The following is an 8,434-nucleotide window of genomic DNA, read 5'->3' as shown; positions in this document are numbered from 1 at the left end:
AAAAAATATAATATAACGTATATATATATTTATATATACAGGGTTTGAGAAACCCTAATCACCCTGAACGAAGGAAATAAATTCTTGCCAGTATACTTCATCATTTTTTTTTTTTTTCTTCTTCTTTTTGTTCACTCGTCCAATTGGTCGTTAACATCGTGTAGCCAGTGATTCATTGTCACGTGCTTATTCCATTGTCACCTATTCCCTTTTCCACCCCTTTCTTTTCCTCCCTCTTGCTTGTTTTTTCTCTCTCTCTTCCTAAATAAGTCTCGAAGGACTATAAAATTTGCAATAGACCGATCACGTTCCTTTTTTTTTCCCGCAGCGTATTACTCAACGTTGGACGTTGGTTGGTTTTTGGTCTTGTGTTCATTTTCGCAAATAAATTGATGAAGTGTATGCACATGCACGTGTATACGTATACGTATAAGTGTTACGTGTGTACGTGTATACGTGTACGTATAAATATATCTGTATGGGGATAGATGACAACGACGAGTAAGAAGGTGGAGAAGTAAAAGAAGGTGGTGAAGGTGGAGTAGGGGTTGGGGGAGGAGACACACGTGTCGAAATATATAGGAAGAGAGTGAGTGCCACGTGCGGAAGCTGTTGTAGAAAAGATTTCAACTAGGGGTGTCCCTTTCTCGATCGTTCGCGACAGCTTCGAGAGTGCTAGACGTGTGGTGGATGAAATGAAAAAAAAAAAGAAGAAAAAGAAGAAAAGAAAAAAAAATTCGGGGAGGAAGTAAAGCAACGGTCAGGATAGATTTTTTTCGGTAAAACGAACGAACATTTTTTCTTTCTTCTTTTTCTTTATGGTATTATAGTACAAAAATATGATTCTCGTTTTATCGTTTGTACAACCAAGTTAGGGTGATATTAATGAAACGACTTTTTTCCTTTTTTTTGGGGGGGGGAAATATCCATAACCATAAATATTCACGTACTAGTTAATGTGGTGGTGGTGGTACAACCAACTACTTTAACGTAGATCATTAATATCAAAGTATGAGAAGAAAAAAAAATGAAAATGGCAAGGAAAGAGTTAATATTGTCATTGGAATTGCACAAAGATAGTTACTTTAAAGAAGTGAATTGTGTTTGTTCAACCGTTGTATTAGAATATTTACATTTCGTTTTAAACAATTACGAAAATGAGCTAAACCATTCCCGTGAAACATCATCTTTGCTCAACGAGGTTTCAAATCCAACGTTTAAAAAGACAGAAAGCATAAAAGAGTTAGGAGGATCTGACAAAAACAAGAAAAGAAAAAAAAAAAAAGAAAAAGAAAGTAAAACTCTCGTTGCTCATTTTTTTTTTAATTCTTTTTTTTTTCTTTTTTTTTTACATAGAAACCACGACTAAATCCCTCGACTCTCGTATATTTGATGTCAAACTTTCATTACTATCTTCTTACTTTACCTTGGTGATTTAACAACGCAGTTCTCGTGTTTAGTTTTGAAAACCAGTTTGAGAAATAGAACAAGAAAGAATAAATGAAAGAAAAAATGAGTGAGAGAGAGAGAGAGAGATAGATAGTAATTTCGAAACAAGAAACGTGCCATACGGGATTTGTAACTAAATTTCAATTAAATCTTTTTTTGTCCAATGGAAAAAAAAATAAAAAAAAAGGAATTCAATTTAATCGCCGATAATAATAATCAGCCTAACTCGTTAAAGAAATATGATTTTTTTCTGACAGTTTCTTTCTCTCTTACTCATTCATTTCCTATATTTATTTCCGTAACGACCTCGGCCACGATCAACTCGTAATTTTGCACCTGGCCAACAAGAACGGTAACCCCTTTGCTCGCATTAATGGAACCTACGAACTTTTTCCTCATTCTTTTCCTATTTTTCTTCTACTACATTCTTATGTATTACGTCTTACGCGTTATAGGGTCGGGCTTTTATATTTTGCCAAGTTGTGAACTTGCAAACTGCTGTTTTAAATTGTAATATTTCATTTTTCACTTTTTTTTTTTCTTCTTTTCTCGTATTTTTAAAAACACAAAAAAAAAAGAAAGAAAGAAATTAACGAGCTCGGGAACATAACGTGTTTCTCTTACGTTGGTCTTTTCTTTTCTATTACTTATCGTTTTTTCTTTTTTTTTAGGTAAAACTTCTTAGGTATTTCTTGGTAACGATAAAATTGTATGAAAAGAAATTAAAAAAGATAAAAAAAGTTAGGAAGTATAGGGGTAATGAGAAAGAGAGAGAGAGAGAGAGAGAGAGAGAGAGTGTGAGATAACCAATTGATTGATAATTGAATGTAATTATGTGATGCATCTAGTGTTAGTTAGTTGTATTTGTGTATGTGTGTTTGTATGTATAATATACGTCGATCGATAATTATTATTGCAAGATTAGTTTGTTTATAATACAGGGATATGCATATCTTGAGAGTGTTCGATGTACATTAAATGATTATTAATTAATCGAAGGAAATGCATTATATATAATGTATATGTATATATATTCTACGTGTAGACAAAAAAGTGTCCTTTATTTTAATATAAAAATCATACCTTTATTTCTTTTAAATAATACTTAGTATTTTTGACTTAACAATACATTTTCTACGAGTTAACATTAAACTGCGATTTGCTCCCATCAATATACTTTTAATATTTTTTATATTTATCGCAAGCGGATTTTAATGATTTTCGTATTAAATTGAAGTATATACTTTTTACTACGCGTAGAATACTTTGTCGAGATATAAATCGGTTTGCAAAGGTTCATAAAATGTCAGAGAATGCGATGCTGTAAATTGTACAACTTTGCAATTTCTTTGAAAAGTTTTGGTACATATTTTTTATACTAAAAGTAAATAAATTTTAATGAAACTTATATTAAATTAAATTACACTTTTTTTCCTACGTATTGAATACCTTATCGAATTATAAATCGATCTGCAAAGGTTCATAAAATGTCAGAGAATGCAATGCTGTAAATTGTGCATYTTTGCAATTTCTTTGAAAAGTTTTGGTAAATATTTTTTATACTAAAAGTGAATAAATTTTAATGAAACTTATATTAAATTAAAGTACACTCTTTTATCTACGCGTAGAATACTTTGTCGAGTAATAAATCGATTTGCAAACGTTCATAAAATGGCAAAGAATGCGATGCTGCAAATATTTCCTACTTTGCCATTTCTTTAAAAAGTTTCTGCAAATATTTTTTATACTAAGAGTGAATAGATTTTAATGAACCTTATATTAAATTAAAGTACACTCTTTTATCTACACGTAGAATACAAACTTTAGTTATAAATCAATTTGCAAAGGTTCAAAAAATGGCAAAGAAAAATTGGCGGGTCAGGCATTGTTCACATTGCCTAAGGCCAGGCATTGTTAGCATTGCCGGGGGAGGTTTGGAACCTAGGCCGGTAATGTGAACAATGCCTGGTTTTAGGCATTATTCACATTGCCTAATCTGCCAACTTTTCTTTGCCATTTTTTGAACCTTTGCAAATTGATTTATACCGCGAAAAGGTACTCTACGTGTAGCTAAAAGTATGCACTTTAATTTAACATAAAAATTATTAAGATCCGCTTGCTCTAAGTATGCAAAATATTTGCCGAAACATTTTAAAGAAATGGCAAAGTAGGAAAAATTTTGCAGCATCGCATTCTTTGCCATTTTATGAACTTTTTCCGATTGATTTATAACTCAAATTTGTATTCTGCGCGTAGACAAAAAAGTGTTTTTTAATTTAATATAAAAATCATTAAAATCCATTTGCTAAAAGTATAAAAAATATTTAGCGAAACTTTTCAAAGAAATGGTAAAGATGGACACTTTACAGCATTGCATTCTCTGACATTTTCTGAACTTTACATGCTAAATTTATAACTCGATATGATGTTCTACGCGTAGAAAAAAGAGTGTACTTTAATTTAATATAAAAATCATTAAAATCCATTTGCTAAAAGTATAAAAAATATTTAGCGAAACTTTTCAAAGAAATGGTAAAGATGCACACTTTACAGCATTAGATTCACAGACATTTTCTGCACTTTATATTTGATTTTCATAACACTATAAAGTATTCTACGCGTAGAAAAAAGTGTGTACTTTAATTTAATACGAAAATTATTAAAATCCGCTTGCTATAAATATAAAAAATATTTAGCGAAACTTTTCAAAGAAATAGCAAAAATGCATAATTTACTGTATTGCATTCACCGACATCATCACTGAACAGTAACAGTTAAAACAAATATATTTGATTTATTAAAATAATAACTAGAAAGAGAGAGAAAGTATAAAGATAGTAACTTAGGAATGAGTATGTTTCTTTTTAAGTCAGAAGTAAAAAAAAAATATTTGAAGAAAAGAGATAAGAATAGTAAGGGGTTAATAGGTGATAACGCGATTCCTAGGAAAATAGGCGATTTTAACGCGATGGTAGTAGGTAGCTCGATAAAGGGGTATATAAAGTGCGTTTAAATGAAGGCGGAAAAAGCCGACGAAGGACGATAATGGTTTCCGAAAGGAGCAGTTCTCGCGGCAATTAGCCACCGGCATGGGTTTGGCCCTACGCCAAATGCAGTTTAGGACACTTCGTGTACGTTACCGGGAGCCTGCTGTTTCCTCTCTCTCTCTCTCTCTCTCTCTGTCTATCTTTTTATTTTTCGTTTATATTCTCTTCTGGGAGCTTTTTAATTTTCGATGCGATTAAGCGAATCCGAAATCCAGGTTTTCATCGCCTATTAGAAAACTAGACGCACCTTGTTAAATCGAGAGTACACGCGTTATGGTAAGATTCAACTGATTAAATTCTTCTTTTATTTTCTTTCCTTTTCTTTTTAGAGAATAACGATAACAAATAATAAGTTTTATATGATTTGCATATAACGTTGTATTGTTATTATTATTGCAAAATTAATTTTGTTCTCCGTAAAATATAAAAATGATGCAAATAACGTGTTACAACTGCATGACAAATTGGTGTTTAATAATTTCTAATTTAATTGCAAAAGAAAATAAATTTACATTTTCTATTTATTTTTCTATTTGTCTTATACCACTAATAGAATACTTAATTCGAAACTTACGATTAAAATATCCTTTTAATTATTTGATTATAATCTATATTAAATTAACGATTCGTTTATAAGAGAGATCTTATAAAGAAAGAAAGAAAGAAAAAAAAATAATCGTCGTCACGTTTCTAACGGGTGATAAAAAAGTATACGTAGAAAGTAATAAGTGCAAACGAACGAACGAACGAACGAAAGAAGGGTTTAAAGAAACAACCTTAGAAAGAAAGAAAACTAGTAATAGTAGTAGTACCAGTCGCGTGAACCGACTTACGAGCTTAATTATCCTGCTCCCACCCCCAAACCTACCCCAACCACCCTCCACCCTTAACCCCCCTCTTTCTGACCCCGGCCTTGTTTCTTCGCGAGATAATCTCGGACGAACACAAGCGAGAGTTGGGAAAAACTTTAGAAAATTCTTTTAATTAACCCGGATATGCCTTCTTCCGTGGCTTTCTCCACAACGCGAGAAACTCTCCGAGAAGGAAAGTTTTTCCCTTTTCTTAATTTTTCTTTTTTTTTTTGTATTTTTTCTTAGAAAAAGTATTTTTCCTCCACGCACAATAAGAAACGGAAAGAATAAGATTTTCTATTTTTTCTATTTATACTATCTATTCTATCTATCTGTTTCTTCATCACTTTTTCTCGATTGCAATCGAGTTTGTATAACCTTGGTGTTCCAAGATTGAAATAATCAAAAGAGGGTGAGACTAATTTGAAGCTTTTTCTATTTCCCCCACTCCATGAACCTTTTTCGCACAATATAGATGCTATAGGTAATACCATCGTCAATTCTTTTATCATCGTAGCAGTAGTAGTAGTAGTAGTAGTAGTAGGATGAAGAAGAAAAAAAGAAAAAGAAAAAGAAGAAGAAGAGAAAATCAAGGGGGTGACGAAAGAAAAGTAATACCCTCTTACGATTCCTTGTCACGACAAGTTTTTCTCGGGGCAACATCTATCATCTACGCTTACCACCGTGAGATTTTGGCGACCACGCCATACTCTTTTCTCTAACTATGGCCACACGACCATACTTCCTCGTTTCGATCTTTTTTTTCTTCCTTCTTCTTCTTCTTCTTTCCTCTCTTTTTTCCCCCGTTTACGTTGGACCAACTTTCTCTTCCCATATACATACATATATATGTGTGTGTGTGTGTGTGTATATTTCTCCCTTTTTCTGTACGTGTATTTACGTGTATATAGATATGTATATACGTACGTATATTTATGTGTATATATGTGTATATAGATATATATATATGTATCTATGGGGTTCCCCCTCCATCAAACGCCTTAATAGCCTTTCCCAGCAGGACAGATCGGAGGGGAGGAAATGGCGAATTAGAGGGAGCGTAAAGTATAGAAAAAGAAAGGAAAAAAAAAAAAACGAGATAGAAAGAGATAGAGAGAGAGAGAGAGAGAAGATGAATGGTAGAAAGAAAGAAAGAAAGAAAGAAAAGTATTTGCTTCGGTTCTACGATTGGATTCTCCAAGGACAGCTCGAAAGTACCTAATAAAGCGACCAAACTCTCTGTGCTTTTTGGGGTAGGGGGTTGGGGGTAGGTGCGTAAACGATAAACGATTATACACACACAAAAAAAAGGATGGTAAAGATTAAGGCGAGAATAGGGAAATAGTTAGAGAGAGAGAGAAGGAAAGAAATGAATTTTTCCTTTCTCGCATTGAAAATAATTTGGAAGAACAATGAGTGTTGTTACGTAATTTGTTTGGTGGTGTATGTTATTTGAACTTTTCAACGATTTATTCATTCGATCGATGATTGGATGAATAAATAAATTATTATTAAGTATTGTAGTTTTGTTTTTTAATTTTACTGATTCATGCTACGGACTTGTCTTTTTTTCTTTTCCTTTTTTGTTTTTTTTTTATTCTTTTTTATATTTTATGTACATTCTATTATTGTCAACAGGTGTGATTCTTTTATCGGGAGAGTATTTATTATATTTCGCGTTGGAGAAATAGAATGATATTTTTATTAACTGTACAGAAAAAAAAAGGTATCATTGTGTACAGTCTGGAACACATAAATAACTATTGTCTTTATTAATTAATGTATTCATTCAAAGTATATTTAATTAGAAATGCATTGATATCATCATTTGTAAAATTTAACAACCCGTTGAATTCGTTACGATCCCTATTTTTTACCCCCATGCTATTTTTTTACGCGATCGTAGAAAAAATTGAATACCGTGAAAAAGAAAACAAATGGTTCCAAACTCGATATACCGTAATATAATAAAATACGTGAGCAGTAAAACTACGTTGGATTGCATGCATGCATGCATGCATGCATGCACGCACGCATCAATGTAGAAACGTGTGTGTTAGTAGAGTGCTTCGTTGAATAACATTTTTTCCAAGGTGTATAGACATTTGAGCTTTGAGATAAGTCGAATCATAAAGTTACTCTTGGGTTTTTTTTTTTTTCTATTTTTCTATTATATTAATATGCATATATAAATGTATTTATTATATTAGGATATAGATATACAACGTTACTTTGTTCAAATTTACAACGATGTTACTTTTAAATTAATATATAATTCGAATAAAATGAAATAATAATCGATAATTATAATCTAAATTTTATGGATACATCATTTTTATCGTTTATAAAAATACATATTAACGTTAATTGTGTGATCTCATATATAAATATATTTCTCATATCTTTAAACTTGTTGCAAATAAGAAATGCATAAATTGTTTGATGTAAACCATTAATTTATCTGATTAATTCATACATACATTTATTATTAAAATTATTGAACAAACAAATAAAATAATTAATTAGAACTAATTGTACGTTTCGTCCCTTACTGGGGACTTCATCAGCAACTTGATCATTTACAGTTCACGTGTCCATACATATAATCTTTTTTACAGAGTCATACATTTCAATAAAACTTAACATATTACAATACAATTTGATCCTAAAACACCTTATCTTATCACACGTAATCAAATACAGTAAGGGACGAAACGTACAACTAGTTCAAATTAATTGTTCACAAGATTTATTAACCGTCTATAACTTCCTTTGAGACTTAATAACATATTTGTGGACAAGAATATTGATAATTAAATATAAAATAACATTGATACCAACAAGCAAAATAATAAGCGTTTGCTTTCGTAAAGGGGTTAATCGAGTTAGATAAAAAGAAAGAAAAGAAAAATTAATGATAAAATTTAACAGGGAACTTGGACATGAAAGAAGTAGAACTTAGTTTGATTTAGTTGGACGTTTCGTCCCTTTATTGGGACTTCTTCAGCAACTAGAAATTTTATTTTATTATTATTTCTTATATTACGACATACATGAGGCTCATACAATATATAATTTTTTTACATG

The 8,434-nt window shown here is 31.2% G+C and overlaps 1 protein-coding gene across 2 annotated transcripts in view; it reads left to right on the top strand.

The window, feature by feature from the left end:
• Window positions 1-8,434, top strand: part of LOC106788353 (roundabout homolog 2-like) — a 106,318-nt gene that overhangs the window by 54,861 nt on the left and 43,023 nt on the right. The window lies entirely within an intron of this gene.

This window comes from Polistes canadensis, unplaced genomic scaffold, assembly GCF_001313835.1.
Source record: "Polistes canadensis isolate GaletaPanama2010 unplaced genomic scaffold, ASM131383v1 scaffold_137, whole genome shotgun sequence".
Classification (NCBI taxonomy): Eukaryota; Metazoa; Arthropoda; class Insecta; order Hymenoptera; family Vespidae; genus Polistes; species Polistes canadensis.
Note: the sequence above shows the minus strand (reverse complement) of the source record. Positions and strands in the feature narration are given on the sequence as shown.